The sequence below is a fragment of the Oncorhynchus masou genome, chromosome 20, assembly GCF_036934945.1.
Source record: "Oncorhynchus masou masou isolate Uvic2021 chromosome 20, UVic_Omas_1.1, whole genome shotgun sequence".
NCBI lineage: Eukaryota > Metazoa > Chordata > Actinopteri > Salmoniformes > Salmonidae > Oncorhynchus > Oncorhynchus masou.
The window spans coordinates 20851401-20861153 of record NC_088231.1 but is presented as its reverse complement, the minus strand read 5'-3'; positions in this window follow the sequence as shown (position 1 = coordinate 20861153).

Below are 9753 nucleotides of genomic sequence, written 5' to 3'. Positions count from 1 at the left end.
AACACTGAAGAGACCAGGGTTGTCTGAGGAACACAACAGGTAGTCTATACTGAACACTGAAGAGACCAGGGTTGTCTGAGGAACACAACAGGTAGTCTATACTGAACACTGAAGAGACCAGGGTTGTCTGAGGAACACAACATGGAGTCTACACTGAAGATACCCTTTTTTCATATTGTATTTAGACAAATTCACTAAAACCGATTAAAGGAGTCAAAATAGGAATGTTTTGTCTCGTACATTCACAGACCCCAACGACTGAGAAGACATGAATACCTCTGTAGACAGCAACTCTCCTCTCCTCTCCTCCTTCTCTGAACACCCTCCGGTAAAACGCTTTAATTAATAACATCCACTAATAAACCATTGATAAGGACTTGAAATATGTGAAAAATTATTAATTAGCAAACTGTTTGTAAATGTCTTACTAATGAATGTTATTATAATGTCTTACCCACCATCCTTTCCAGTATGTCCAGTATGTTCTGTACACTGCTGCTGACTTCATCAACCTCATCCTGGGTCTCCCCACCAACGTCTACGTCGTGTGGCTGATAGTGACCGGAGCTGTAGGGACGATGGCTTCAGACTTCTTCTCTCTCAACCTGGCTGTGTCTGAGATCTTCTCCAGCCTGTCCAATCTGATGTATATTGTTCATCGTCTCCTCCTACAGAATGACACGTTATGGAGCGTTGGGACATTCTTTGATGGTTTCAACCTCTTTGGTCGTCCTCTGTTCCAGTGCTGTATCTGTGTGGAGCGCTACCTGGCGGTGGTCCACCCTGTAACCTTCCTGAAGTACAAACCCCTGAGATACAGGGTGGGGTGTTGTGGTGTTGTCTGGCTGATGGTGCTTGGTTCCTGCTTTGTAAATATGCTTAGTAATTACGAATCTGCATGGTTCTTTGGTTTGATTTTAAACCTGCTTACTCTTTCTGTGATGTTGTTCTGCTGCCTGGCTGTTCTCTGGGCTCTGAAACGTCCCGGTCCGGGGGAAGGAGAGAGAGAGGGGGAAGGGATGAACAACATGAAGCTGAGGGCCTTCAGGATCATTTCAATGATCATGCTGTCTATGATTGTCAGCTACCTCCCAATGATTATTCTCCTAGTCAGTAAAGATTTTATCGAACCACTGGAGTTTCTTAAGGGAAGATCCATTTGTTTCTTTATCACAGTTGTCAGTGGGTTTGTTCAGCCCCTCCTCTTCCTCCACAGGTCTGGGAAACTGCCCTGTGTCAGGGGACTCTAAGGCTGAGGTCACACTGTTCAATGACATCAGCTCAGCATCTAATTTCGATTTACATTTCATTGTCAACTAACATGAATTCACGTTAGTTTTCAACGTCATCATATTGATTTTATTTTGTAAAGTTATATAGAGAAAACATTGATTTGGCATGGCACTGGACTTTTTGACTGTTTCCAGACCAGTAATCTGATCCGAGCCAAGCTGTACTGCACTGGCTTGGTTAGAATCTAATCCCCGTAGTTTCTGGGAATGTACTGGAAAGGAAATGATCTGAGCCAGAACATTATGGTTCGGGTCGGCACGGTTGTCTAAAAAGTGTATATCACTAAGTTCTAATTTTGACTAAGACAAGCGATTGAATTAACAACGAACCAATGAGAATGGAATGGGATAGGGGTGAATAGGGGTACTGTGGGAATAGAAGTTTGGGAAAAGAATTTCTGTGGGAATTAAAGGGGCAATCTGGGTTTCAAACAACAACAAAACGGACACCCCAACACTTTGTTTGTGGGGGAATTTAAAAGTAAGAGACATGTTTGCATAGAAATGGAAATAATCGCTTTAAGAACATTTGATCTACAATTTTTAAATATTAAGATGCATTTTCGTGTGACTCCCAATCCCGGGTCCGGGAGCATAATCGTCGCCTGACACTAATTAGCATAACGCCATGGACATAAATCTTCCTAGAAAATCTTCCTATTCATGAAAATCACAAGTAAAATGTATTGGAAAACAGTTTAGCTTTTTGTTAAATCACCCTGTCATCTCAGATTTTCAAAATATGCTTTACAGCCAAAGCTAGACAAGCATTTGTGTAAGTTTATCGATAGACTAGCATAGCATTATACCTTGCTAGCAGCAGGCAACCTTGTCACGAAAATCAGAAAAGCAATCAAATTAAACAATTTACCTTTGATGAACTTCGGATGTTTTCACTCACGAGACTCCCAGGTAGATAGCCAAAGTTCATTTTTTCCCAAAAGATTATTTTTGTTGGCGAAATAGCTCCATTTGTTCTTCACGTTTGATTGAGAAATCGCCCAGAAATTGCAGTCACGAAAACGGCTAAAAATATTCCAAATTAGGTCCATAATATCGACAGAAACATTGCAAACGTTGTTTATAATCAACCCTCAAGGTGTTTTTCAAATATCTATTAGATAATATATCCGTCGGGACAATTCGTTTTTCAGTAGGACCGATTGGAGTAATGGCTACCTCTGTATTTTACGCGAGACTCACCCTGGGAGCCATCAGGTGACCACTTACGCAATGTAGCCGCCTACGGCTATTCTTCAACATAAATGCGTAAAACTACGTCACAATGGTGTAGACACCTTGGGGAATACGTAGAAAGCGTAAGCTGGTTGATAGCACATTAACAGCTCAATAGGGACTCATTGGAACGCAGCGCTTTCAAAATATGGGGCACTTCCGGATTGGATTTTTCTCAGGCTTTCGCCTGCAACATCAGTTCTGTTATACTCACAGACAATATCTTTACAGTTTTGGAAACGTTAGAGTGTCTTCTATCCAACGCTGTCAATTATATGCATATTCTAGCATCTTGTCCGTTTAAAACGGGAACGTTTTTTTTTCTTCAAAAATGAAAATACTGCCCCTAGAGTCGCATTACTGGCTATGTTGTCGTCTCCTAGCCTGTCTGAAACTTGAGAAATCGATAAAATATTTTTGGAAATAATCTACAACTGTTAAATGTTATGTTAAAAATACAGTAAATTAATTGTAATATTAGTTTCTGACTGTTTTTCCTGACTGTTTTCCTCTCTCCAGCTGTGAAAATTGTGAAATAGAAGCAAGATCTTATAAGGTATAATCTACTGTTGTTAATTTATTCATTAATTTTAGCTACATTTGATGTAATATACATTGTTAACAATTTTTCTGTTTTGCCATCTCCAAGACATAGTGACACTTCAGAAATAATATTGTTAATGACAAGTTAAATTAAGTTAAATAAATATTAATATTAATGAATGTTTTGTTTGTTTCTCTTCTCAATCTATTTTTATTGTATACAATACTATATACTATATAATGTGGTCGTTTGTTGACAGCTCGCCCGATCATCTGTCTTGACCATCTGACATTAAAAACAGGGGGGACATTTTAATGAAAAACCTTTAAATAAAGGTTAAAGGTTAAAATCTAAGTCATGTGACATGATTAACCAAATCAAAGGTCTCTAGTCATGAGGCATTACAAAATAATACTCTTCAAGAATCAATGGCTATATAAATGGCTTTAATGTAATTAATTTAATTTAATTTTAAATGTCGTAGAACGGATGCACCTATCCCAGATAAAGACAAAGGGAATGGGGTTATGTGCACACTGCACAGTCATTCCCCTACTTTTGCATGTCAATGATCTGTATAATGAGGGTGAAGTTTCCCCTTGGTACGGATCTAGGATCAGCTGGTCCCTCCATCAATCCTAACCTCAACCATTGATGGGGACTAGACTAAACTGACCCAAGATCATCATCTAGGTGCAACTTCACCTTACTCCAATGAGGAGCTGCATTTGTTTACAGAATGTTGGACACCCAGGGGTTCAGCCTGGACATTGTTTAATATTCATGAAGTAGAGTTGAAGCAGTGTCTTGGGCTACAAGACCCCTTTTACTGCTGACACAGAGCCCCGTCGATTCCATCACGACTGGACTACCGACGTAATCTGCCCATCTACTAACCTGCTAGCCACGGCCCGCTAGCTGTCTAGAGCATATCTGACTGCTAGCTGAAGAAGTCCATTGGACAAATTCTTTGGCCACTAAAGCTATTTTGCCAGTTGGCCTGGACCCTTTTACCACATGGAGCCCTGCTGATCCATCACGATTAGTCTGCCGACGTTACAGCTCTACAACAGACCTCTTCCTTCGCGACGTCCCTCTAAGGCCCTTCTGTTAGCTTGCTAGCCCCAGCCCGCTAGCTGTCTTAATTGCCTCGTCTCCAGCCCGCCGAGCTACTGAATGGACCGCTATGATCACTCGGCTACGCATGCCTCTCCCTAATGTCAATATGCTTGTTTTGGTTAGTAATTATTGTCTTATGTCACTGTAGATCCTATAGCCCTGCTCAATACGCCTTAGTTAACCCTTTAGTTTCCACCTCCCACACATGCGGTGACCTCACCTGGTTTAAACAATGTTTCTAGAGACAATATCTCTCTCATCTTCACTCAATGTATAGTTTTACCTACACTGTATTCACATCCTACCATACCTTTGTCTGTACATCATGCCTTGAATCTACTCTGCCGTGCCCAGAAACCTGCTCCATTTACTCTCTGTTCCGAACGTACTAGACGACCAGTTCTTAAAGCCTTTAGTCGTATCCTACTCGTCCTCTGTTCCTCTGGTGATATGGAGGTTAACCCAGGCCCTGCAGTGCCAGACTCCACCCCCATTCCCCTGGTGCTCTCATCTGTTGACTTTTGTAACTGTAAAAGCCTTGGTTTCATGCATGTTAACATTAGAAGCCTCCTCCCTCAGTTTGTTTTATTCATTGCTTTAGCACACTCTGCCAACCCAGATGTTCTAGCCATGTCTGAATCCTGGCTTAGGAAGACCACCAAAAACCCTGAAATGTCCATTCCTAATCATAACATTTTCAGACAGGATAGAACTACCAAACAGGGCGGATTTGCAATCAACTGCAGAGATAGCCTGCAGAGTTCTGTCTTACTATCCAGGTCTGTACCCAAACAATTTGAGCTTCTATTTTTAAAAACCCACCTTTCCAGAAACAAGTCTCTCACCGTTGCCGCTTGTTATAGACCCCCCTTAGCCTCCAGCTGTGCCCTGGACACCATATGTGAATTGATTGCTCCCCATCTATCTTCAGAGCTTGTGCTGTTAGGTGATCTAAACTGAGACATGCTTAACACCCCGGCCATCCTACAATCTAATCTTGTTGCCCTCAATCTCACACAAATTATCAATGAACCTACCAGACCCCAAATCCGTAAACACGGGCACCCTCATAGATGTCATCCTAACCGACCTGCCCTCAAAATACACCTCTGCTGTCTTCAACCAGGATCTTAGTGATCACTGCCTCATTGCCTGCATCTGTAATAGGTCTGCGGTCTAACTGTCAAATACTTCCTAAAACACTTCAGCGAGCAGACCTTTCTAATCGACCTGGACTGGGTATGCTGGAAGGATACTGACTCCTTCGGTAGAGGATGCCTGGTTATTCTTTGCAGGTGCTTTCTTCAACATATTTACAGGAACAGATATAGCCCTTGGGTCTCTCCAGACCTGACTGCCCTTGACCAGCACCAAAACATCCTGTGGCGTACTGAATTAGCATCGAATAGCCCCAATGATATGCAATGTTTCAGGGAGGTTAGGAACCAATATACACAGGCAGTTAGGAAACCCAAGGCTAGCTTTTTCAAACAGAAATTTGCATCCTGTAGCTCTAACTCCAAAACGTTCTGTGACACTAAAGTCCATGGAGAATAAGAGCACCTCCTCCCAGCTGCCTACTGCACTGAGGCTAGGAAACACTGTCACCACCGATAAATCCACTATAATTGAGAATTTCAATAAGCATTTTTCTACGACTGGCTATGCTTTCCACCTGGCAACCCCTACCCCAGTCAACAGCCCTGCACCCCCCACAGCATCTTTTCCAAGCCTCCGCCATTTCTCCTTCACCCAAATCCAGATTGTTGATGTTCTGAAATAGCTGCAAAATCTGGATCCCTACAAATCAGCCGTGCGAGACAATCTGGACCATCTCTTTCCAAAATGATCTGCCAAAATTGTTGCAACCCCTATTACTAGCCTGTTCAACCTTTCTTTCGTATCGCCTGAGATCCCCAAAGATTGGAAAGCTGCCGTGGTTATCCCCCTTTTCAAAGGGGGAGACACCCTAGACCCAAACTGCTACAGACCAAAATCTATCCTACCGTGCCTTTCTAAGGTCTTCGAAAGCCAAGTTAACAAACAGATCACCAACCATTTCAAATCCCAATATACCTTCTCTGATATGCAATCTGGTTTCTGAGCTGGTTTCCGAGCTGGCCTCGCTCAAGGTCCTAAACCGCCATTGATAAGAGACAATAATGTGCAGCTGTATTCATCCACCTGGCCAAGGCTTTCGACTCTGTCAATCACCACATTCTTATCGGCAGACTAAACAGCCTTGGATTCTAAAATAACTGCCTCGCTTGGTTCACCAACTAATTCTCAGACAGAATTCAGTGTGTCAAATCGCAGGGCCTGTTGTCCGGAACTCTGGCAGTCTCTATGGGGGATGCCACAGGGTTCAATTCTCGGGCCGACTCTTTTCTCTGTATACATCAATGATGTCGCTCTTGCTGCTGGTGATTCTCTGATCCACCTCTTGGCAGACGACACCATTCTGTATACTTCTGGCCTTTCTTTGGACACTGTGTTAAGCATCTCCAATCCAAAATTACATCTAGAATTGGCTTACTATTTCGCAACTAGGCATCCTTCACTCATGCTGCCAAACATAGCTTTGTAAAACTGACTATCCTACCGATCCTTGACTTTGGCAAAGTCATTTACAAAATAGCCTCCAACACTCTACTCAGCAAATTGGATGCAGTCTATCACAGTATCATCTGTTTTGTCACCAAAGCCCCATATACTTCCCACCACTGCGACCTGTATGCTCTCGCTGGCTGGCCCTCGCTGGCCCTCGCTTCAAACCCACTGGCTCCAGGTCATCTATAAGTATCTATAAGTATCTATAAGTATTTGCTAGGAAAAGCCCCGCCATATCTCAGCTCAGTGGTCACCATAGCAGTACCCACCCTTAGCACGTGCTCCAGCAGGTATATTTCACTGGTCACTCCCAAAGCCAATTCCTCCTTTGGACGCCTTTCTTCCAGTTCTCTGCTGCCAATGACTGGAACAAACTGAAGCTGGAAACTCATATCTCCCTCACTAACTTTAGGCACCAGCTGTCAGAGCAGCTCACAGATCACTGCACCTGTACATAGCCAATCTGCAAATAGCCCATATAACTACCTCATGCCCATACTGTTATTTATTTTATTTATTTTGCTCATTTGCACCCCAGTATCTCTACTTGCACACTCATCTTCTGCACATCTACCACTCCAGTGTTTAATTGCAATATTGTAATTCTTTCGTGACTATGGCCTATTTATTGCCTTACCTCCCTTATCCTACCTCATTGACACACTGTAAATAAACTTTTTCAATTTTACTATTGACTGTATGTTTCTTTATTCCATGTGTAACTCTGTGTTGCTGTTTGTGTTGCACTGCTTTGCTTTTATCTTGGCCAGGGTGCAGTTGTAAGTGAGAACTTGTTCTCAACTAACCTACCTGGTTAAATAAAGGTGGTAGTGATACATTTAACTAGACAACATTTTATTTACAAAAGTCAGAGAACGATTAACAAGACTTTCCAGAGTTCAGATATGATTGGACCATTTATTAAAGTATGAAGAACAACAAGGGTACCAAGAAATATAAACAACCATCTTTAACTGATTCAGGTTTACATTTCTAACAAGAGCAATAATCAATAACGTTCACTTAAAGGTTCTGGGATTGGTACATCCATTTTAAGAGTGTTAAATTAATGATATTAAGCAATTTATACAGATGTGGATTCTTGAAGAATATGACTTTTAATTCCTCATGACCATAGCCCTTTGTTTTGGTTAATCATGTCACATGACTTAGATTTTAACCTTTTTTTAAAGCTTGTTCATCAAACTGTCCCCCTTTTTATGTCAGATGGTCATGGCAGAAGACCGGGCGAGCTGTAGGGGGCGACTTACAGTCAGTGTGTTCTGCTAAGGTCAGTATGACATCACAATAAACTACCACATATTACAGTCAGTGTGTTCTACTAAGGTCAGTATGACATCACAATAAACTACCACATATTACAGTCAGTGTGTTCTACTAAGGTCAGTAAGACATCACAATAAACTACCACATATTACAGTCAGTGTGTTCTACTAAGGTCAGCATGACATCACAATAAACTACCACATATTACAGTCATTGTGTTCTACTAAGGTCAGCATGACATCACAATAAACTACCACATATCACAATAAACTACCACATATTACAGTCGTTGTGTTCTACTAAGGTCAGTAACACATCACAGTAAACTACCACATATTACAGTCATTGTATACAATGAAAAGAGATTGAAAAGAGAAACAAACAAAACAGTCATTAATATTACTATTTATTTAATTTAATTTAACTTGTCATTAACAATATTGTTTCTCAAGTGTCAGTACCACTAGGAGATGGCAAAATAGTGAGAAAAACTTAAACATTTATATTACTATTAATTTAGCTTAATTTAATTTAACAATGAATAACTGTAGATTACGTTTTTAATGTTCTTGCTTCTATTTCTCAAGTGTCACAGCTGGAGAGAGGAAAACACTCAGGAAAAACAGTCCAAAACTAATTTTACAATTAATTTAAGGTATTTAAACGTAACTTTTAACAGTTGTAGATTCATTAACAAATATGGTTTCTATAAATACAGTTTCCTAGTTACAGACAGGCTAGATGGCAACATAGTCAGAATCAATATTTTAAATTAATTTAACTTAATATTTAACAATTGTAGATAAAACATTTTTTAATGTGATTGTTTCAATTTCTTTGCAAAAACTTCTCTTCCTTTTAATTTCCCAAACAATTTTTGTTGTGTCCTTTTTGTTGTTGTTTGAAACCCAGATTACCTCTTTAATTCCCACACAATTTATATTCTGCCCCTTTTCTATTCTCATTGGATCCGGGTTTGTACAGAATGGTTTGGTTTAGTAATGAAGAAAAGATATACCTTGCCAGTGGGCACAGAATGTTAGAATCAACGTTGTTTCCAAATATCTTCAACAAAAATCAACATGACGACGTTAAATCAAACTGGAAAACTGATTGGAAGTCATCAAAGTTAACGAATTTCGGGAATGTTGGTATTATTGTCAAACAACTTTTAGTCCAAATCCATTTGCTCAAATTGTAAATCAAAATTAGACGTTGAACTGATGTCTGTGCCCAGTGTGGTCCTCAGCCTCAGGGTCCCCTGACACAGGGCAGTTTCCCAGACCTGTGGAGGTAGAGGAGGGGCTGAACAAACCCACTGACAACAGTGATAGAGAAACAAATGGACCATCCCCCCAAAAACTCCACTGATTCTATAAAATGATAACTGACTAGGAGAAGAACCAGTGGGAGATAACTGACAATCATAGACACCATGATCATTGAAATGATCCTGAAGGCCCTCAGCTTCATGTTGTTCATCCCTTCCCCCTCTCTCTCTCCTTCCCCCGGACCAGAACGTTTCAGAGCCCAGAGAACAGCCAGGCAGCAGAACAACATCACAGAAATAGTAAGCATATTTAAAATCAAATCAAAGCATTCCCACCATAAATATTGGTATTCACCAAACATATTTACATAGCAGAACCCAAGCACCATCATCCA